Source organism: Tamandua tetradactyla, chromosome 20 (genome assembly GCF_023851605.1).
Source record: "Tamandua tetradactyla isolate mTamTet1 chromosome 20, mTamTet1.pri, whole genome shotgun sequence".
NCBI lineage: Eukaryota > Metazoa > Chordata > Mammalia > Pilosa > Myrmecophagidae > Tamandua > Tamandua tetradactyla.
The window spans coordinates 58,141,289-58,165,125 of NC_135346.1; the positions used below are offsets into that span (position 1 = coordinate 58,141,289).

The window sequence follows — 23,837 nt, forward strand, 5'->3', positions numbered from 1 at the left end:
AAATCGTTTTTTCTGAACATTTTCATTTGCATTGCTTTTATTATGAGTGAGTTTGAGCATCTTTTCCACATGCTCTGGTACAGTCAGAATCACAGAGAAGCACACAGAGAGAGGCCCAAAGGGTGAAGGTGGTCCGGGAGTGTGGCAGACGAGATATTTGAGCTGGTTCCCGGCGTGGGCTGGATGCAGGGAGGGCATTCTTGGTGGAGTGGACCTGAGCTGTGGCGCAGAGGGATGAGAGGCACAGGGCTCCAGGACTGACCGGGCCTGGGAAAGCCCTTCTCAACAGTGTCAGCCTGCTCCCCTGAACCCTGAGCCCCCAGCCAGGCTCTTTCCTCGGGCCACACGCACAGCTTGAGAGCCATGGTTCCTGGGGTGTCTCCGTCTCCGGCCCCAGGGAGGCCTCTTCCACAGTCCCTGGGGGGTGGGGGCAGGTGCCCCATGCCTTTAGAGCAGTTCCCCTGAGAGCAGGAGAACCCCCCCATCGCCCCTCCCCACCTCCTGCTTCTCCTGCCTCTCCCTGCAGTCCCTACCAGCAGTGGGGCGAGCGTACATCCTCATCAGCACGGTTCAGTGGCCAGCGCTGGTAATTGATCTCCCTCTGGCCCAATGTGGACAGCAGCTAATGGGGATGAATGGGGAGAGAGGTGCCACCAGGGGACACTTGCCCAGAGGCCCACACGGGGCCGAGAGGCGGGCAGGGAGGCACTGAGCAGGTCTTAACTGCTCAGCTGGGGATGCTGCAGCTGCCTCTGCCTGCTCACCCCAGAGCTGCCATCCTGCCTTCTACCTGGGCCCTGAGGCAGAAAGAGCAGATAGGTGCACCAACAGCTCTGGATTTCAGCTGTTCTCTGGGGTGGGAGGGGCAGGTCCTGGGGGGCAGGGCCCAGTCCGAGAGGGGAGACTTGAATTCAGGGATGGCTTCCTGGAAGGCATTGGGGCCTCAATGCAAGGCAGGCAGTGCCCTTTGTTGTGTGTGTGTGTGTGTGTGTGTGTGTGTGTGTGTGTGTGTGTGTGCAAGGAAAAGACACACCCAGAGCTGGGTTAGGCAGTCATGAGGTAGATCAGCAATAGGGAGCAGTGATACTCCACCATTACACATTTATTACGTGCCTACTCTGTGTCAGGCCCTATGCTAGGCACTGGGTAGGGAAGAGGTGAGCAAGCTTATCAAGGGCTTCTTTTGTGGGAGGGTGAGCCAGATAATAAATAGGAAAAGAAATACCTAAGATGGTAATTCATGTTGATAAGTGGTCAGAAGAAATAGGGGGATGTGATCCAGGATGACTGGATGGCGGTGCTCCTTTAGGAAGGGGGGCACTGAGGGAAGGCCACTTAGAGGAGGTAACATGTGAACTGAATGGTGAGAAGGAAAGGCATGTGGTCAAAGGCAACAGCCAGTGAAAAGGTCCTGGGGTAGGAATGAGCTTAGGGTGTTGAAGGAGGAGGACAGGGTGGCTGCAACATGGCACATGAGAAGGAGATGAGCTCTGAGAGGTCAGTGGCGATGAAGCCAGGAGGGTCATGGTCAAGGCCAGAAGCCCAGGTCTGTGAGGTCACAGCTGAGATAGTGTTGGCCATACACAAAGGCAGAGAGTGAGGTCCTGCATGGGTCAGCCAGGTTTGGAAAGACACCTTTTGCTCATTGGTCATGGACCTGTGCCTGTGGCTGGGGATGGAGGCTACCAGAGGCGTCAGGACCACCTTCAGCCAGACTTGGAGACCAAGAGGCTGAAGGTGGGAGAAGACCACGGGAGATGGTCTCCACACTGGGCCAGAGGGAGATCAATTACCAGCGCTGGCCACTGAACCGTGCTGATGAGGATGTCACGCCTGGCACATGGTCGTCCTACATGGTCCAACTTCTGGCTGACTTGAGAATCCATCTCAGGTAACCATCCCCGCAACCAGCAGCTCTATGAATGAGCATTGAAGTTAAAGGTAAAACTTAATGCAGAAATGCAACGCAGTCAGCCTGGCAGGCAAGCAGAAATACTTAAAAATTCTTATGGGATTTTAGACATAAAACCCACGTATGTTTTTTTATGGGCCATTTAAGCAATTTTCAAGGGTAATCCTGACAGTTGTCTTGATTTTTGCCATCTGTGCTGACTTCACTGTTGAGTCCCCAGGTTGGATGCTCCTGCCACAGTTCTCATGGGGCTGAGGTGTGCCCTGTCCCCACCGTGGGCTGGTGTCTGCAAACCAGAGGAGGAGTGTCACATGAAAGGACCATACCAGACTAGTTTCAGTTCCCTGAGACTCTTGCTTGCATTATCTACCACCCCGCACACATACCCAATGTCATCCCTCACTGACTACCTGGTCAGTTTCTGCTCATCCTTGAAGGAGCTACTCAAATATTCCTTTCTTTTCCTGGTTGTCCCCGATTCTCCCCTCTTGTTCCTCTAGGTTCCTGTATCTCTTGACTTTAGCTCAGTTTAGTGTAACTTTTGGTTTACAAATCCTAGTAAAATATGACCTAGAACGAGCATTTGATAGATTTCAACATCAATTCATGACTAAAAATAATCACAGTTTCTTAGCAACTAGAACTAAAAGGGGATTTCTTTAACCTGATAAAGGGCATCTACCACACAGGCAGAACAAACCTTATACTCAATGTTGAAACAATAGTAGCAGGATTACAACGAGGATGCTGATTCTTGGTGCTGCTATTCAGCATTGTTTTGGGGTCCTAGCACAAGACAATAAATGACAAATATAAAGATTAGGAAGGAAGAGACATGGACATGGGGCAACTATTTCATCTTGTTTCCAATGCCTAGAATAGCAGATACTCAATAAATATTTATTAAATTGAAAAAGTTCTGTGTGTCCCTGTGCTGGTTTGAATCTATGGTGTACCCCAGAAAATCCATGTCCTTTAACTCTCATTCAGTGTGGCTGGGTGGAAGCTTTTTGATTTTCCATGGAGATATGACCCATCCAATTGTGGGTGGTAACCTTTGATTAGATAGTTTCCATGGAGCTATGTCTCCACCCATTCAAGGCAGGGTTACTTACTGGAACCCTTTAAGAGGGAACCATTTTAGAAAGAGCCACTGGAGCCACGAGAGCCACACAGCCAGAGACCTTTTAAGATGAAGAAGGAAAATACCCCTGGAGGAGCTTCATGAAGCAAGAAGCCTGGAGAGAAAGCTAGCAGATGTCTCCATGTTTGCCATGTGCCTTTCCAGTTGAGAGAGAAACCCTGAATGTCATCGGCCTTCTTGAACTAAGGTATCTTCCCCTGGATACCTTAGATTGGACATTTCTATGGCTTTGCCTTAATTTGGATGTTTTCACAGCCTTAAAACTGTAAACTTGCAACTTAATAAATTCCCCTTTGTTCCATTTCTGGTATATTGCATTCTGGCAGCTTGTAAACTAGAACAGCCCCCAAATAAGACTCTTGGTAGCCAGGGGGTGGGAGGGCAGAATCTATCCCCAATAGCAAAGTCTGAGAAAATTCACTGGTGCTCAAGAGATCCATGACCATGGTCTGTGCCAGTTTGATTCTCTTCGGCATCCCTGAGAAGCCATGTTTTAATCCTGACCCTATCTTGTGGAGCAGCTCTTTCTTTTAATCCTGATTCAATCTTGTAGGTTGGAAGTTTTGATCAGATTATCTCCACGGAGATGTGAAACGTTCACTTGTGGGTGTGACCTTTTGCTTAGAGAAAGATGTGACTCCACTCCTTCCAGGTGGGTCTTGATTAGTTTACTAGAGTCCTTTAAAAGAGGAAACATTTTGGAGAGAGCAGAGTAGACACAGATGCCGACACTTGGAGATGTTTGGAGATGCTTGGAGCCCAGCAGCTATCGCCATGAGATGTTAAGAAGCCAGAACCTGGAGGAGCCAAGGGAAGCCAAGAGATGAAAGCCAGCCTTGGAGAAGCAAAGGGAGGAGCCCCTACAGGAGCAGAGGCTGAAAGCACCAGAGCTCAGGAGCAAGAGATGAGCAGATGCCAGCCATGTGACTTCCCAGCTGACAGAGGTGTTCCTGACCCATCAGCTTTCCTTGAGTTAAGGTATCTTAATTTGGATATTTTTATGGCCTTAGAACTGTAAACTTGCAACTTATTAAATTCCCTTTTAAAAAGCCATCTAATTTCTGGTATATTACATTCCAGCAGTTTAACAAACTAAGACATGGTCCTGAAAAAAAGGCCCAATATGATATTCCCCTAAGAGCAAAACTAAATGAGAGAGCCCTTGGGATGTCAGGAACAGATTTAGTTTTCAAACAATAGATGCTGTTTTAAAAAGTGGGACAAGATGTTTAGGTCAGTGGAAATCCTGTGGCAAGAGAAATAAGATGAAGATGGCATCTGATGCCCCATTGGGAAGAAGGAGCCAGTGGGGGGCTGCAGAGATAAGGGGTTGGGTCCTTGGAGATGTCTGTACTATTTCTATTAGGATAATTTGTTGGAATCAGAATATCCTGTTTTCCATGGGATTCTAGAATATTGAGTTTAATTCTTACTTCCCATCCATTCTCTGCCAGTGTTTTTTAAAATAATTTTTTATGAATTAAAAAAATTACAAGAAAGAAATGCAAATATCCTTAATATATGCTCATTCTGTTCTACATATATAATCAGCAACTCACAATATCATCATGTAGTTGCATCTTCATCATCATGATCATTTCTTAGAACATTTGCATCAATTCAGTAAAAGAAATAAAAAGACAACAGAAAAATAAAACAAAAACAGAAAAAGAAAAAAAAATTTACATACCATATCCCTTACCCCTCCCTTTCATTGATCACTAGCATTTCAAACTGAATTTATTTTAACATTTGTTCCCCCTATTATTTATTTTTATTCCATATGTTCTACTCGTCTGTTGACATAGTAGATAAAAGGAGCATCAGACACAAGGTTTTGACAATCACACAGTCACATTGTGAAAGCTATATCATTATACAATCATCATCAAGAAACATGGCTACCGGAACACAGCTCTACATGTTCAGGCAATTCCCTCCAGCCTCTCCATTACATCTTGGATAACAAGGTGATATCTACTTAATGCATAAGAATAACCTCCAGGATAACCTCTCGACTCTATTTGGAATCTCTCAGCCATTGACACTTTGTCTCATTTCACTCTTCTGCCTTTTGGTCAAGAAGGTTTTCTCGATCCCTTGATGCTGGGTCTTAGCTCATTCTAGGATTTCTGTCCCACGTTGCCAGGAAGGTCCATACCCCTGGGAGTCATGTCCCACATAGACAGGGGGAGAGTAGTGAGTTTGTTTGTTGTATTGGCTGGAGACAGAGGCCATATCTGAGCAAGAAAAGAGGTTCTCTTGGGGGTAACTCTTAGGTCTAATTTTAAGTAGACTTGACCTATCCTTTGTGGGGTTAGGTTTCATGTGAACAAGCTCCAAGACTGGGGGCTCAGCCTATAGCTTTGGTTGTTCGCACTGCTTGTGAGAATATCAAGAATTCAACTTGGGGAAAGCCGGAGGCTGGGCGGACCGAGCCGGCGCCATGGAGCCGCTGTATCAGCAAACGCACAAGCAGGTCCACGAGATCCAGTCTCAAATGGGATGCCTGGAGACGGCAGACAAGCAGTCACCGCACTTCATGTTGACCAGTTAAAATATGATGTCCAGCACCTGCAGAGTGCCCTCAGAAACTTTCAGCACAAGGGCTATGCAAGGGAACAGCAGGAGCGACAACGAGAGGAGCTTCTGGCTCGCACCTTCACCACTAACGACTCTGACACCACCATACCAATGGATGAATCACTGCAGTTTAACTCCTCCCACCAGGAAATCCACCACGGCATGGATAACCTCATTGGAGGCGGGCACAGTCTCCTGGAGGGACTGAGGGCCCAGAGACTGACCTTAAAGGGGACTCAGAAGAAGATCCTTGACATTGCCAACATGCTGGGCTTGTCCAACACCATGATGCGGCTCATCGAGAAGCGGGCTTTCCAGGACAAGTACTTCATGATCGGCAGAATGCTGCTCACCTGCGTGCTCATGTTCCTCGTGGTGCAGTACCTGACGTGAGCCGGCCAGCCTGCAGCTGAGCGCTGTTCCCATGGTGTGAGAGTGTGTGTGAGTGTATGCTTGATGGGAGCGAGGGGCCAAGGACAAGTACGCTTGTCTTAACTGTGAAGACCACTTGAAAGGAACTACGATGAAAGGAACTACAATTTGTACCTCATGGGCGTTTCAGACCTGCTCTGTTTTCTGTGACTCCTGGAAGAGGAGCTAGAGTTGCTACAATGGGCAGTGCTTAGGGATTGAAAGAAGTATATATATGTTCCTCCCTGCCTCTCTCTCACTCTCATTGGAGGAGGAAGGAATGTAAGGGTAAGGGATAAAGAAAGAAGGGGGAGGAGACGAAGAGCATCGGTGAATTTGTCCACAGAGCTGATGTGCCCCTGGAAGGCTCTTAGGTGAGCCCTGCAACAGAACAGTCCATACCCTGCCACAATCCGGTCTTTTCTGGCTCCTGATGAATGGACAGGAGCAGAGTAAAGAGGAGGAGAAGAAAAGAGGCCGCCTTTTCCTGCACCCATTATTGTAGGTTAATTCACACACTATTGCATATAGCTACCCCCCCTCCAAAAAAGAAAATGACATGTAGATGACTAACTGCTCATATTTGTCATCCTTCCCTGGAAGCAGCTACTAGAGGAAACAGAGACTTGAAGCTGTTGCTGATAACGAGTAAGATTTTCCGCATTAAAATTACTGGGTGTATTTCTTTCTGAAAAAAAAAAGAATTCAACTTGGGGAGCTTGAATTTTCCCCTGTTCTCACCATTCCCCAAAGGAGACTTTGCAAATACTTTTCCACTCACTGATCAAATCACTTTGGAATTCATCAGGGCATCACTATGGACAAACCAATAAAATCCAATGTCCTACCCAAGGTTCCATGTACTTATGTTGTTCAAGCAACTATCTACATAAGTTATAGTAGGAGATGCACTAGTCAAAATATAAATTTTGTACCATTTTTAAATTTGTACATTTAATTATTATCATTATACACTCTAGGCATTCCTAGATTATACCATCTCAGTCTTTATCATCTATCTTTCTTTGTGATTTCATTTATGCCTCCAGCCCTCCTCCCTCTATCATTCTCACATGCAGCTTCATTCAGTGTTTTAACATAATTGTATTACAGTTAGGTAGTGTTGTGCTGTCCATTTCTGAGTTTTTATATTCAGTCCTGTTGCACAATCTGTATCCCTTCAGCTCCAGTTACCCAATATCTTACCCTATTTCTATGTCCTGATGGTCTCTGTTACCAACGAAATATTCCAAGTTTATTCACTAACGTCAGTTCATATCAGTGAGACCATACAGTATTTGTCCTTTCGTTTTTGGCTAATCACACTCAGCATAATGTCCTTAAGGTCCATCCATGTTGTTACATACCTCATAACTTTATTCTGTCTTAAAGCTGCATAATATTCCATCGTACATATATACCACAGTTTGTTTAGCCACCCGTCCGTGGGTGGACATTTTGGCTGTTTCTATCTCTTGGTAAGTGTAAATAATGCTGCTATAAACATTGGTGTGCAAATGTCCGTTTGTGTCCTTGCCCTCCTGTCCTTTGAGTATAGACAGCATATAGATGGGTCTTGTTTTAAAATCCATTCTGCCAGTCTATGTCTTTTGATTGGGGAGTTTAATCCATTAACATTTAGTCTCTTCCAGGTTTTTGATTTCTGATATATCTATGACAAGATGAGGAAAAGCAGCCCTGACTCAAGAAAGACAGGTGTTGGACTCCTGCTGTTTCTGTCTGGTTTCCATATATTCCGTCATCTTCTGGCAATGGCACCTGGATTTTCCTTTGGGGAAAATCCTGTCCCACCCTCCTTGAAGTCCATGTACTTCAAGAGGAATGGATACAGCACCCAAGCCTGGTTGGGCAGTATGTTCCAACCCCTTTGTGGTGGAGAACTGGGTAAATAGGATCTGTTCCTGGGTCTTTGCCAGGACAGAGAAGATCCCCTCTATGTGGGCTTCAGAAGCTGCTGATGGCTAACTTCCTGCCCCTAGTCCTTGAGTGAAGCTGACACAGAAACACACAATTAGGAGAGGGGTGATTGCATTTGAACCCCTAGATCTAGCCACGTGGTTTAGTTTCCTAGGCTGCTCCAGCACATACTGTACAATGGGTTCGCTCAAACAATGAGAATTATTTACTAATGGTTTTGAGGTTAAGAGAAAGTCCAAATCAAGGCATTCTCAAGGTGATCCTTTCTTCCTGAACACTGGCATTCTGGGGCTGGCTGCTAGGTCCTTAGCTTGTCACATGGCAAGGCACATGGTGGCATCTTCTGGTCTCTCCCTTCTCCTCTGGGTTCCGTGAATGTTCAGCTTCTGTCCGTCCCTTTGTGGCTTTCTCTCTCTCTGTCTGAATTTTACTCTGTTTATTAAGCACCCACACTGATTGAGGTGGGTCACATCTGGTCTCGAGTAACCTCATCAAAAGGTCCTGCTTACAATGGGCCCACACCCACAGGAATGAATTCAATTTAAGAACATGTTTTGCTGGGGCACGTACACCACATCTGATGGTCCCTGCTCTCCTCAGGGGCACAAGCAAATCAATTTCCCTTTCATGTTTTTGCCTAAGCTGGTTCGAGTTTGGTTGCTATCATCTGCATCCCGAAGAGTCTTGATTGATACAGCAGAAGTGAGAACAGCTAGGTCAGATGTGACTTGGATGGTGGGGTGGGGAGGGGCACAGACAGCTTCCAAATGGAACCCAAGGTGGCCCTCCCTGCCCCTTCCTTCATCTTGGGCTGATCCTTCCAAGGGGGTTGGTACCGGCATCCGAAGATGAATGAAGGAAACAGGCTAAGTCGTTTTTATCAAGTCAACTTTATTTTTTAAATGTTTTTTAATTGTGAACTATAACATATATACAAAAAAGCAATAAATTTCCAAGTACATTTTAACACATAGTTATAGAATAGATTTTAAAGTTTATTATGGGTTACAGTTCTACAATTTTAGCTTCTTCTTCTAGCTGCTCCAAGACACTGGAGACCAAAAGAAATATCAATATAATGATACAGCAGTCATATTCATTTGTTAAATTCTATCTTCTCTGTTATACTCCTTCTCTCCTTTTTTTTTGCTTTGTTGTGAAAAATAATGCATATACAAAAACGCAATAAATTTCAAAGCACAGAGCAACAATTAGTTGTAGAACAGATTTCAGAGTTTGGTATGGGTTACAATTCCACAATTTTAGATTTTTACTTCTAGCTGCTTTAAGGTGCTGGAGACTAAAAGAAATATCAATATAATGATCAAGCACTTTACTCATTTGTTAAACCCCACCCTCTCTGTAGAACTCCGCCATCTAAAGTCAACTTTATCGAGGTATAATTTACCAACAATATAAGGTACCCACTTTAAATACATACTTTGATGAATTTTGCAAATGTCTATACCTGGTTCAGGCACTCGTACAAACAGAATATTTCAATCACCCAGAAGATGCCCCATGGCCCTTCCATTTTAATTTCTGTCCACCCCACCCCTCAGATAACCATCCATCTGCTTTCCATCATCGTCAGTTAGATTAGTTTAGCTTCATAAATATGGAATATTTTTTTTTAACCTTCACATATATGGAATCTTACTGATGTCGTCTTCTGAGTCCGGCTCCTGCTGCGCGGCATGAAGCTTTCGAGATCCATCTATGCTGCTGGGAATACTGGCAGTTTGTTCCTTTTATTGCTGAGTAAGTGCTCCATGGCAGGGTGGAACCACAGTTTGTTTCTCCATTCGCCAGTCAATGGACCATTTGGGCTATTTCCAGTTGTGGGTGATTATGAATAAAGCTATGAACTTTGATGTGGACAAATGTCTTCATTTCCATTCTAAGTACTGTCATGTGAGCATAGACATTTAATATCTGTTTACGCCTTACAATAACCCAGTGAAGTGGCCTCCTTGTATAGAGGCTGAGACGGAGAGGCGGAGAGCTGCGGCGGCCTGATGAACCCACATGGCTCCCAGCTCCTGCCGGCAGTTCGTGCCACCGCTTCCCTTGGGGAAGGCTGAGGGCCCCTACTAAGGTTCGACCCCAAGATGTTGTCGGTGGGACCTTGGCTCTGTCACAGCCTCTCCATGGGCCTCAGTTTCTCCAGATGCAAAGTTACAGCTTCATCCTTGCCAAGGATCTCTCCACTCCCCATCCTGTGATTCTTTGCCTTGTCCTGCTGTGCGTTTGAGCAGCGGGTGCCAGGTTGCAGCCCCCAGCCTCAAAGCAGTCCTATCAATGCGGAGGTGGGCTGGAACTGGGAATGACAGAGTCCGGGAGTGATCGCTTGCTGGGCTTCTGCTGCCCCAAATCCATTCCCCTGTTTGAGGTAGCAGTACCCCTGCTTCCTTTAGGGAATCATCCTCCCCCATCATGTGCAGTTTAGGGGGGTTGTGCATCAAGGCACAGGCATGCTGTATTTTATTGCACTCTGCAGAAACTGAGCTTTTTATAAATTGAAGGTTTGTGACTACCTTACTTCATGCAAGTCTATTGGTGCCATTTTTCGGACAATATGTGCTCATTTCATGTCTTTGTGTCAACATTCTAATTAAGGGGTGTGTGGTGGTTTGGAGCAGTCTGTACCCCAGGAAAAACACGTTCTTAAACTTAATCCATTCTTAAGTAATCCATTTACAGTGAACCCACTGTAAACAGGACATTTTAATGAGGTTACTTCCGTTAAGGTGTGGCCCAGCTAAATCAGGGTGGGTCGTAATCCTATTTCTGCAGTCCTTTAGAAGTGGATTGAAATTCAGATGGGGACAGAAGAAAGCCTCGGGAAGCAGGAAGCTGAAATTCAGTAGAACCCAGAAGAGAAGGGAGCAGCCAGGAGAGGCCACTGTATGCATTGCCATGGGACAGAGGAGCCCAGGAGCAAGGATTGCTGCCCGCCAGCCCCAGAATGCCAGTCTTCAGGAAGAAAACATGGCCTTGATTTGGACTTTTTCCCCTGACTTCAAAACCATAAGCTAATAAATGCCCATTGTTTAAGCCAAAAGCCATTGCATGGAACAGCCAAGGACACTAAAGCAGTATGTACATTGTTTTTGTTCTTTTTTCAAATAATGCTATTGCACACTTAACAGACTACAGTGTAGTGTAAACATAACCTTTATATGCACTAGGAAACCAAAAAATTCATGTGACTTGCTTTATTGCAATATTGTCGTTGCCTGGAACTGAACCCACAATATCTCCGAGGTTTGCCTGTATTAGGGGGACTGCGTGCTTAGAGCTCGGCTCATGGGCACACCTCCGTCCTGGGCCTGGAGCCCTGAGTTCAGGACTGGCACAAGAATCAAACGTTGGTGGAAGCAGACTGAGCAGCCCCAGCAACACCCTTTCCAGGTCCGGATTTCCAGTCTTGCTGTCGATTCAATGAGCTGGGGACACCTTTCCCATACATTCTGGGAAAGTTTCTGCTGCTTGAAACCAGAGAACCCTGCATGCCATACTTGATATATCCCTTCTCCGAGGACCGTGAGGCTTCAGCAACCAGCCTGGCTCTGGAGAACTCTTCCTCTATACTCTATTTCTATTGGCTTGAGGAAATGCTGGGAAAGGGACCGTCTGGTACTTGGGGGCAAAGGGTACAGAGGGAGGCGCCCTGGGTTTGGGCAAGTCATGGCCCCTCTGGAGCTCATGTGCCTTCTGTCTAAATGGAGACTATTAATTACCCCCATTTCATTCACTGTCATCGACTGCCTCCAGCTGTTGCTGATGCTGGGAAGACAGGACAGGAAGGAGACAGACGCAGACGGGACCCTGTCCTCACGCAGGGGAGGTGTGCGATTGAAGGAGTAGTCATAGTTTGGCGAGAAGACAGAGGCAGAGTCCCAAGGCCCCAGAAGCCAATTTGGGGCACTGTCCCTACCTCTGACAGTCCTTGAGTGACATGCACCAGAAATTACTCTGGCCACTGTAAGCAAAGGAGAATTTACTTGAAAGAAAGGGAAGAAATCAGGGCAGGTCTGGAGCCCCTGAAGTAGTACCAGCTTCGGAAGGAGGGTCTTTTCAGGGTGTTCCCAGCCCAAAGAATGCACCAGTCACATTTGGCCAAAGATTCGAAGAGGGCGAAGAGGCTGGGCCAAGGATAAGTGATGTGAGCCCATGACAGACAAACCACTAAGACTGTCTCCATTTCCTGGCTGCCAAAACAAATGCCATATGATGGGCTGGCTTAACAGCAGGACTTTATTGGCTCGCTGTTTCAGAGGCTAGAAGGTTGGCGTCCTCCCAGAGTTGGTATCTTCTGGCAGGCTGGCAATTCTTTGGAGGTTCCTTGGCTTTCCTGTCACAAGGCACTGCACAAGGTGGCCTGTGATGGTTGGTTCTGGTGTCACCTTGGCCAAGTGATGATGCCCAGTTGACTGGTCAGGAAAGAACTAGCCTGACCATTACTGCCAGACTATTTCACGGCTGGTTGATGAACCAGAAGGCTGGTGTATTAAGTCACATCTGTGCATCTGTGGCTGATTACATCTGTGATCAACTCAGGTGTGTCTCCCTCAATGAGATAATTCAATCAGTTGAAGGCTTTTAAGGAAGAAGAGAGACTCTTTCTCTGCTTCTTCAGCCAGCGAGTCTCCTCTGAGGAACTAGTCCAGATCCCTCATCCGAGCTTCCAGCTGCACAGCCTGCCCTACAGATTTTGGACTCTTCCGTTCCCACGGTGACATGAGGCCCATTTATAAATTTCATATAAACGGCTCTCTCCTGTTGGTTCGGTTTCTCTAGAGAACACTGAGTAACAGACAGCCTCTTCCCCTTTCTCCTCTGGGTTTCATTGACTTCTGACATCGGCCTGCTCCCTGTCGCTTCTCTCTCCATCTGATTTGTCACTCTGCTTATAAAGGACTCCAGTAATCCAGATTAAAGCCCAAGCCTGTTCAGTCGGCCATGCCTTTGTCGATGTTACCTCATCAAAAAGCCCTATTTCCACTGGGTTCACACCTACAGCAATGGATTAAGAACATGTTTTCCTGGGATATATAGCTCCAAGCCACTGCACTGCCTGTGACAGTGTGGGGCGTGTCCTCAAGGCCCTGTTCCCAGAAGAGTGGAGGAAATCAGGGAAGGGAAAAGCCACAGTTGTCTCCTGTAGAAGCAGGTGTGTGTGTGTGTGTGTGTGTGTGTGTGTGTGTGTGTGTGTGTGTGTGTGCGCGCGCGCGCGCATGGGGGGAGGAAGGGGTTTGGCAGGCAAGGACTTACAGCAGTACTGGAAAGGCATGGGAAAGAGACCTGTAAGCTCCAAGGGCTGCAAACAATGCAGGATTTGGGGTGGGGAGATAGTGACCCAGCATCTACGGGGCAGTGGGGAGTAGGGGGCAGCCCTCGGAAGGGTTTCCCACCTGCTGTTCCACTGTCCCAGTGTCTGGATATCGTGGGGGCTCCATGCATGTTTATTACACGAGGGTGAATGAATGAAACTCAGAGCCCAGGCCGAGGCAGTGAGGGCTCTGCAAAGCCAATCCCACTTGGCTCCTAGCTTCCAGGATGGTAGAGTTGAGCAGACTTAGAAAGATAGAGCAAGCCACGGGGCTCCGGTCTCACCAGTGAGGTGTGAGGCAAATGCTGGGGGCGTGCCCGGGAGGGCCAGCGATCTGGGTGGCCAGTCAGGGCCTTCGGAGGAAGGCTGAGCCTTGAAGGCTGATGAAATGCTGCAGCAGAGAGAGAGGGTACTGCGGAAGTCCCTGATTTTTGATACAGACACCTGGCTCTGCCCTGTGGGCCTTATAGGGGGTGGGTACCAGGCACACAAGCATGGAACTGTCCAGTGGGTGAGCCTAGGGGTAGGGGTGGCAGGGCAGGGAAGGGACGATGTGGGGGTGGGGTGGGGGGGACAGCCCTTTGCGGGGGGAAGGAGAGAGGTGAGGAGATGGGGTTGTGGGCCCCTGCAGACTGCAAAGGACGCCCCAAGGTTACCTTGGCCCATGGCTGGGCAGGCCGGCTGCTGCCAGGGATGACAATAGTGAGCCGTAGCCTCAGCGAGTTTTATTATCATTCAAATGAGGACGTGGAGAGGTATTTCATTTGATTGGTAGAATAATAGGAGCCATTTATCTACCTTCTCTCAACCTTTCATATCTGTTTCACTATTTTATGGGATCGCATACATCATAGTAAAGGCAAAAATGTATTTTTTTTTCCCCCTTGACTTGGGGCTGGGAGCGGGGAGGATGGGAAGGAGGCTCTTGGAGTGGCTGGCAAGAGCTGAAGGAAATGAAATCGAAAAAAGACTATTATTGGTGACAGACAGTTACATCTGAAAGGGAGTAAGAAATTCCCCAGTGTGGGAATGGATGAGGAGTTTTAAATGGAAGATCTAACAGCCTCCAGCTCTGGGTCTAAAGAGAGGGATGGGACGGAAGGAAGCCTGAAATGTGGGGGAGCCAGGTGGGAGAGCATTAGTAAGGGAGTGGGGAGAGGACAGGGGAAGCCAGAAGGGTCCCTGAGGAAGACGCAAGCAAAAAAGGGGCACGTGGGCCAGCTGCTGGAATTTCATGTCTTTCTTCGGTTACAACGAATTGTGTCATGCAAGAATTTTTGAAACGATAAAAGCATTACAGAGAAAGCTCCCTCAGAACCCCCAGCCCCAATTCCAGCCTCTTCTAACCTTCCCCAGAAATAACAACTATTAAGATTTTTTTCCCCCTTGATTTTCCAAATATATAAATATGGCCTACAAGAGGTAGGACTCTCGTGTGGATTGTTTTTCTTTCTGCAAAAGCTTTGTGCTGTATCGCCTGGTTTCTCGATTTTTTCCCCCTCGTGGTATATCCTGAGCTCTGCTGGTGTTGATTCGCCTGAGTCTTGATACTGCTCCTGGAATTGCTACCCGGTGCCCCCTTTTACCTGTGTCTTGGTCACCCAGAGCTCCCTGGGCGAGCACTTGTGTACCTTCTAGCTTCACAACGATGAACAATCCTGTCCTCTTCCTGGGCGTGTGAACTCGCTGGGGTGGGGGGCAGGGGGTGACTCTTCAGCTGGAAGAGACACAGCCTCAATGTTGCTCTAAGTGTCTCCAGCTGCAGGGTCCCTGCCCAGTACCTGCCCCTCCCCATGCCCCAGCAGCCCGGGGACAGCTGTCCGCCTCCCAGTGATTGCGAGAGGAAGTGTGCAAAGGCAAATGCTTGGGGCTGTCTTGGCAAGGAGGTGGGTAGCAGAGCGCAGACCATCAAGACTTGATCGACAGGACATCAGAGCAGAAGACGGGGTGGGAGGCCTGGCCCTGAGAGGGCCCCCAGTCCTGACCCCGCAATGGGTGGTGTGCAGAGTTCCAGTGACCCAGGCAGAGGGTCACCAGGCAGGAGCCTGGACCTGATGCTGGGGACATAGGCGTGGGCTGGAGAGTGGGGGCATCAAGTAAGGGAGGGTGGCCACCAGAGGGGCACCAGGAGGCTGGCCGGGTAGCTGGCCAGCAGGAGAGGAGGTAAAGGCAAAACCCAAGGCTATGGATGGTGCCAGCATAGGGCAGGAGGTAGGGGGCATGGCAAGGAGGGTTCCCCGGGGCTCTGCTCCCCGGTGGCAGCACAAGGACATGGGGGGCCCTACTGAGTATTAGTGACAACCCCAAAGCCCATGGGGTATAGGCTGAGGCTCCCTGCTTGGACCCTGTCTTCCATGGGACAGGGCCTCAGGGATAATTAAGGATGTGGAAGAAGCTGTGGCATGGTGGGGTCTAGGCTCTCTGTCTTGGAAGAAAGACTTCCAGATTCCAGAACCTTCTGGGGAGCCCCGTTGCAAGGATTACAGGAGGAGGTGCTTTTGAAGGAACTTCAACAGCTGGTGGTGTGAGCTCAGGGCACCTCTGGCCTCCAGGACCCTCCAGGAGAGAGGCTGGAAGATCTTTCCATTCTCATCTCTGCTGTCCTCTGGGTTGACTTGTCTCAGGTAGACTCTTGCCACCAGAGGCCACTTCCTGGCAGCTAAGCACCTTCTTCCCCATAGATCCTGCAGAAGTCCTCATGACGGAGGAGGCTTGTGGGAAGATGGTGGAGTAGGAAGCTCCAAGGATCAGTCCTTCCACCAAGACAACTACTGAACTGGCAGGAATGTCTGAATCAACTGTTTTGAAACTCAGGAGTCGAGTGGAACCCTCTGCAGCATGCAGGGAAGAGGGGGAGGATTGGGGTAAATTTCCATCCTGCAGTGTCTAGCATCCCTCAGCCCCCAGCCGCATGGCCGGCAGCATGGGGCTGCAGCCCGGGCTCCTGGTGCAGATTTTATTGCGAGAAAGGGGGAAAAATTCAATTTCCTTATTTGGAGAATTACTGATATTATCACAAGCAGCACGGACAACCAAATCAATAGGCCTAGCCCTCAATCTTGGGGTTTGTCCCTATGAAACTTATTCTTGCAAAGGATAGGTCAAGTCTACTTAAAATTAGGCTTAAGAATCACCTCCAGAGAACCTCTTTTGTTGCTCATATATGGCCTCTTTCTCTCAGCCAACATGGCAAGCAAACTCACTGCCTTCCCCCTCTCTACATGGGACACGACTCCCAGGGGTGTAAACCTCCCTGGCAACATGGGACAGAAATCCTAGAATGAGCTGGGACTCAGCATCAGGGATTGAGAAAACCTTCTTGCTGGGGCAACGGTGGGCTGTAGGACCCAGGACTTCAAAACCCCAGGCGTGTGGTCTGAGCGCTGATCCCTGCTTTCGCTCAGCTGTTGCAGATGGCTGGGGGGTTGGCTGTGAGGGTGGCCACTGTTCCAAGCCCCCACCCCAGGGCAAAAGCAACAGAGGAGTATTGAGGAGGCAGTATCTACTTTTTCTCTTCCCATTTCCCATCTGGGTCAAAACATAGTTTGGAAAAGTCACAAATTGGTGTCTCCAGCCCTCCACAAACAGCACCCTTGTAATCCCAGAGGAATGTGAGAACTAGATTTCCAGAGTGACGATAATGTAGTATTTGAAATGTCCAGTTCTCAACAACAAAAAAAGGATGAAACACACAAAGGAACAGGAATGTATGGCCCATTCACAGGAAAAAAGCAAATGGCCAGAAACCATCCCTGAGGATGCACATATATTATTAGTCAAAGACTTTAAATCAACTGTTTTAAATATGTCCCATGAGCTAAAGGAATCCATATACAAAGAACTAAAGGAAATTAGGAAAGCACTCTTTGAAAAAAAATAAAGAGAAATGATAAAAAGGAACCAAAATTTGAAACTGCAAAGAATAATTGAAATTAAAAACTCAATAGATACATGGAACCTTGAATAGGGCATGAGATTTTGTAGGTTTGTCCAGGTTAGTGTGATGTCCTGATAAATCCAAGAGTGATTTGAACAGCAAATAAAGAAGTATTTGCAAAGTCCCCTTGGGGGAATTGCGAGAAAGGGGGAAAAATTCAATTTCCTCATTTGGAGAATTCCTGATATTATCACAAGCAGCGGGAAGAGCCAAATCAATAGGCCTAGCCTTCAATCTTGGGGTTTGTCCCTATGAAACTTATCCTTGCAAAGGACAGACTAAGCCTACTTAAAATTAGCCCTAAGAATCACCTCCAGAGAATCTCTTTTGTTGCTCATATATGGCCTCTTTCTCTCAGCCAACACGGCAAGCAAACTCACTGCCCTTCCCCCTCTCTACATGGGACATGACTCCCAGGGGTGTAAACCTCCCTGGCAACATGGGACAGAAATCCTAGAATGAGCTGGGACTCAGCATCAGGGATTGAGAAAACCTTCTTGACCGAAAGGGGGAAGAGAGGAAATAAGACAAAATAAAGTGAAGGCTGAGAGATTTCAGAGTCAAGCGGTTATCCTGGAGGTTATTCTTATACATTATATAGATATCTCCTTTTTAGTTTATGGTGTATTGGAGTGGCTAGAAGGAAGTACCTGAAATTGTGGAGCTGTGTTCCAGTAGCCATGTTTCTTGAAGATGATTGTATAATGATATAACTGTGTGATTGTGAAAACTTGTGTCTGATGCTCCTTTTATCTATGGTATGGACAGATGAGTAAAAAATACAGATAATAAATAAATAAATAATAGGGTGAACAAAGGTTAAAATAAATTGAATTACAAAATAGATTGAGGGCGGGCCACAGTGGCTCAGCAGGCAAGAATGCTTGCCTGCCATGCCAGAGGACCTGGGTTCGATTCCCGGTGCCTGCCCATGTCAAAATAAATAAATAAATAAAATAAAATAAAATAGATTGAAATACTAGCAGTCAATGAAAGGGCATGACATGTATGAGTTTTTTCTTTCTTTTGCTGGAGAGATGCAAATATTCAAAAAAATGATTATGGTGATGAATACACAACTATGTGATGATATTGTGAGCCACTGATTGTAACAATGACAAGAATGTTTGTATGTTTTTTAATTGTTTATAATAAAAATATATTTTAAAAAACTCACTAGATGGATTCAGAAGCAAATTTTAACAGGCAGAAGACAGAATCAGCAAACTTGAAGACAAAATAGTTGAATTTACCCAGTTTGAGCAGCAGAAAGGAGAAAAGATAATGAAGAAAGATTAACAGAGTCTAAGGGATCTGAGGGACACTGTGCTGGTTGGAAAGGATGTATGTCCCCTAGAAAAGCCATGTTTTAATCCTGATCCCATTTTGTAAAGGCAGCCGTTTCTTCTAACCCCTATTCTGTATTGTATGTTTGAAACTGTAATGAGATCATCTCCCTGGAGATGTGATTTAGGTGGAAGCATGTCTCCACCCATTTGGGTGAGTCTTGATTAGTTTACTGGAATCCTATAAAAGAGAATGACAAGAGAGAAAGCCAGGAGATTCTGAGAGAGCAGAATGATGTAGCCATGAGAAGCAGAGAGTCCACCAGCCAGCGACCTTTGGAGATGAAGAAGGAAAATGCCTCCCGGGGAGCCTCATGAAACAGGAAGCCAGGAGAGGAAGCTAACAGATGACGCTGTGTTTGCCACGTGCCTTTTCAGATGAGCGAAAAACCCTGACCGTGTTCGCCATGTGCCTTTCCACTTGAGAGAGAAACCCTGAACTTCCTTGGCCTTTTTGAATCAAGGTATCTTTCCCCGTATGCCTTAGGCTGGACATTTCTATAGACTTGCTTTAACTGGGACATTTTCTCAGTCTTAGAACTATAAACTACCAACTTATTAAATTCCCCTTTTTAAAAGCCATTGCATTTCTGGTACATTGCATTCCAGCAGCTAGCAAACCAGAACAGACCCCATCAAGCATACCAACATAGGTAGTTCCAGAAGAACAAGAGAAAAGGGGGCAGAAAAAGTATTTGAAGAAATAATGAGTGAAAGTTTTCCAAATCTGATGAAATCTTCCTTCATCGTGGAAGCTCAACAAACTACAAGAGATTTAACCAAGATGCATTATAGGAAAATGTTAATATCCAAAGACAAAGAGGATTTTGAAAACAGCAAGAGAGAAGCAACTTATTAAATACAAGGGATCCCCAATAAGATTAACTGTATATTTCTCATCAGAAACTGCCAGGGGCAGAAGACAGTGAGATGATATGTCTAAAGTTGTTTTTAAAAAGAATTGTCAACCAAGAATTCTATATCATACAAAAGAATGAATGTGGACCCTTACCTATCATCATATATGAAAATTAATTCAACATGGACCAATGACTTAAATGTAATACTATAAAACTTATAAGAAAATATGGAGAAATATCTTCGGAACATTGAGGTCTGCAATGGGTTTTTAGATTTTGCATAAAAGGCATAAGCAACAAATGGAAAAAATGATTAAATGGGCTGTTCTGGTTTGCTAGCTGCTGGAATGCAATATACCAGAAATGGAATGGCTTTTTAAAAAGGGGAATTTAATAAGTTACAAGTTTACAGTTCTAAGGCTGAGAAGACGTCCAATTAAAGCAAGTCTATAAAAATGTCCAAATTAAGGCACCAACAAGAGGGTACGTTCACTTAAGAAAGGCCAAGGAAGTTCAGGGTTTCTCTCAACTGGAAAGGCATGTGGCGAACATGGTGACATCTGCTAGCTTTCTCTCCAGGCTTCTTCTTTTGTGAAGTTTCTCTGGAGTCATATTCCTTCATCTCCAAAGGTCTCTGGCGGGCAAGGACTCTCTGCTTCATGTCTCTTTCAGAAATGCTTGCTTCTTTTAAAGGATTCCCGCAAACTAATCAAGACCCACCTGGAATGGGTGGAGTCACATCTCCCTCTAATCAAAAGTTAATACCCACAGCTGAGTGAGTCACATCTCCCAGTTTTCCAACATAAAATACAGAATAGGGTTTAAAAGAAACGGCTGCCTCCACAATATTTGATTAGGACGAAAACATGGCTTTTCTAGGGTTGCATTATCCTTTCAAACCAGCACATGGGCTTTATCAAAATGAAAAACTTCTGTGCATCAAAGGACATTATCAAGAAAGTGCAACAACAACTTACAGAGTGGCGGAAAATATTCAGAAAAAATTTAAAAGTTTAATATCCAGAATATGCAAAGAACTTTTGCAGCTCAACAACAAAAAGACAAACAATCCATTTAAAAAATGACCCAAGGATAAATGGACAGTTCTCCAAAGAAGGTATTCAAATGGCCACTAAATACATGAAAAGATCAACATCATTAGCCAACAAAGAAATGCCAAAGAAAACTACGAAACGATGAGATACCACTTCACACCCTCTGGGATGACAATAATTAAACAAAGCAAAACCGAAAATACATGTTGGTGAGGCTGGGAAGAAATAGGAACCGTCGAACATTATCGCTGAGAATGTAAAATGATGTGGCTGATGTGGAAAGCAGTTTGATGGTTCCTCAGAAATGTAAACACAGAATTACCACACGGCCTCACAATTCCACTCCTGGTTCTATACCCCAAAGACCTGAAAGCAGGGACTCGGACAGATATTTGTATGGTAATGTTCATCACGGCATTATTCACAACAGCCACAGGTAGGAGCCACCCAAATGCCCATCAGTAGATGAAAGGATAAATGAACTGTGGTGTATCTGTGCAATAGAATATTATTCAGTTGGAGAAAGAAATGAAGTGCTGGCACTTGCTACAACACAGATGAACCTTCATTCGAGTGAAATAAGCCAGATACAAGAGGACAAATATTGTATGCTATCTCGTATATGAAATACTTAGAATAAATACATTCATAGAGACGGAAAGCAGAATTGTGGTTATCGGGGGTGAGGGGAAGGGGGATGGGGACCCATTGCTAACTGAGCATGAGTTTGGGTTGGGGGTGATGAAAATAGTTTGGAAATAATAGTGAAGGTTACACTGTATTGTCAATGTAATCAATGGCAAGGAATTGTCCGCTTAAAACGGTTAAAGTGATTTTTTACTTAAGTGAAAAAAAAATTGTCCAAGGAGGGCCCTCAGAGGCTCGTGGCCTTTTCGGTTATGTGAGTCCACGTATTTCCTCTTGTGCTTAAATGCAGTTGGAGATGCGGTTTGGTACATTGGAACTGAATGACCCTTGACCCATTTCTAAGGGGCTCAGAGTCCAGGTGTCTGCCAGGGACCAAGTTCACACCTCCTGACGTGCCAAAGCAGCCAGTCCGTCATCTGAAGCTGCGAGGCCTTCCTCTGAACTGGGAACCCCTTGCAAGGGACTCCTGTTCCTTTAGTTCACCCTGAACTGCTGTTTCCCTGAGTTTCACTCACTTCCTGGGGTGGGGGTCTCTTATTCTGTTCTCTATTCCCCACCCCTCAGGCCTCTGCAGCGATTGCTGCCCTTTTCCCATCCTGGTTCACAGGCGAATCATGGTTTTCTTGGGTGCCCTGAGCACAGCTTTGTTGAAGATGAACTTAACAAAGCATTACTGAACGCCGACAGCGAGCAACAGGGGAAATAAACCTCAAAAATGAGAGACAGCCCTGGCTGGGCCGTTTCCTTCCTCCAGCTTCAAGCCCAGCCTTTGCTTCGGCCTTGCTCACCGCTGCTGGGCTGGAGCTCCTGCTTCCTGCTGCCCCCGAGCCCTGCAAACCCCTCTTTATCCTAATAGGCACCCCACCACCCCACATCAGCTAGACCCTGGCCTTGAGGAAAGGAGGGAAGCAGAGAAGCGCAGAGAAACAGAAAATGTTAAATTGTAGCTTTTCAGCTTTCAAGGGCCAGGCCCCATCCTACAGCACATCTGAAAGACTATCTAACCTGCATGCTTTTTCATATAACCTCCCCACAGGTAGACGCAATTGAAAATTCTGTCTGGCTGGAAAAGAGACAAGCGCAAGGAATGAAACAAGTGAGCTGGATGCTGATAGCCTTTGGAGATTGGGGTGGGGCTCATCCCTGGATGCTTAGCCCCTGAGATGGATTTGGGATTCGATGGCAGAGGGCATTGGAGCTTCGTTTCCTGGGTGGGATGAGGGGCCCAGGTACCCTGCACTCTGGAGTGGGGTGGGTAGCCGACAGGGAGGTGCCAAGGGGCTCAGAAGCCCAGGAACAAGGAACTGCTGCCCACCCCCTCCTGAGAGCCCTCCCCAAGTTTCCCCAATCACAGAGCGCTGTGGGGGAGCAGCCAAGTCTCCCAAGGAGGGCCTGAATGGGTCCCTCCACTTGTAATGAGGGGAGGCGACAGGCCAAATTGGCTTGGCCCTTATAAGCAGGGACCAGATGGGGACACGGACATGTCATCAACTGCCAGTGTGGACAGGAGGTGACAGCCAAGAACCAGATGTCTCGGCGCATGCCTCGGGGGTGCCAGCAGGGGCGACATCAACCCAGGACCCATCTGCTGCCTCCCCTGACCTTGTGACACCACCGCCTTTCCTGGAATCCAGGAAAAGGAGATGTGGAGGGGAGTCCGGAATCAAGCAAGCTTAAATCACAACAGCTGAATTGGTCAAGACGTAGGTTCTGCTGCTGAGCAGAAAATGGGGGCTTGAAATAAAGAATACAGATAATTTCCCATTTTAACCACTTGCAAATATATACTCGGTGGTATCAATTGCACTTACAATATTGTGCTGCCATCACCAGCCCACTATTACCAAAACTCTTCCATCGCATTTCAGCTTGTATATATGTTTGGTTTCCTAGCTGCTAAAACAAATACCATAATGGATTGTCTGAACAAAAGGAATTTCTTGGCTGATGGTTTCAGACACTGGCAGGCTTGCTGCCTCCTGGGATTGGGTGTCTGGCAGTCTTGGGGGTTTCTTGACTCTTCCGTCACATGGCAATGCACGTGGAATGTTCTTTCTTTTCTGGGTTCTGTTGACGTCTGACTTCGGGCTGCTTCCTGCAGCTTCTCTCTCTCTGTCTGACTTTTGTTCTGCTTCTAAAGGACTTCAGTTATCTGGAATGGGTCCACACTCACTTAACTGAAATGGTTTCATGTCCACTAGAATGTGGACTGGGGCCCAGTACCTGTCCAAACTGGGGGACACAATTCAATCAACCACAATATATAAAACAAAAAGGAAAAAAGCAACCCCCCATAAAACCATGCAACACAAAGAGTCAACCCTAATGTAAACTACGGGCTTTAGTTAATAATATAATTCTAATAATATTGGTTTATCCATTGCAACAGATGTACCACATGAATGCAAAATGTTAATAGGGAAAACTGGGTGGGTGTGGTGGCCGGACAGGGGTGGTGTACGGAAACGTTATTTTCAGCATAATTTTTCTATAAACCTACAAACTGCTCTGCAAAATAAGGTCTATTAAAAAAGAAGATAAATACAGATACTAGGTGTTTTCGTTTGCTAAAGCGGCTGGAATGCAATATACCAGGAACGGAATGGCTTTTAAAAAGGGAATTTATTAAGTTGCAAGTTTACAGTTCTTAGGCTGTGAAAATGCCCAA

At 46.4% G+C, this 23,837-nt stretch overlaps 1 long non-coding RNA gene and 1 pseudogene across 1 annotated transcript; both read left to right on the forward strand.

Moving 5' to 3' along the window:
• Nucleotides 1-1,631: 1,631 nt before the first annotated feature.
• Nucleotides 1,632-22,917, forward strand: LOC143664625 (uncharacterized). The gene is made up of 3 exons (XR_013166551.1): nt 1,632-1,891; nt 22,206-22,265; nt 22,630-22,917. It is a non-coding gene; the product is annotated as an uncharacterized LOC143664625 (long non-coding RNA).
• On the forward strand, nt 5,503-6,032 carry LOC143664624 (Golgi SNAP receptor complex member 2 pseudogene; annotated as a pseudogene).
• Nucleotides 22,918-23,837: the final 920 nt, after the last annotated feature.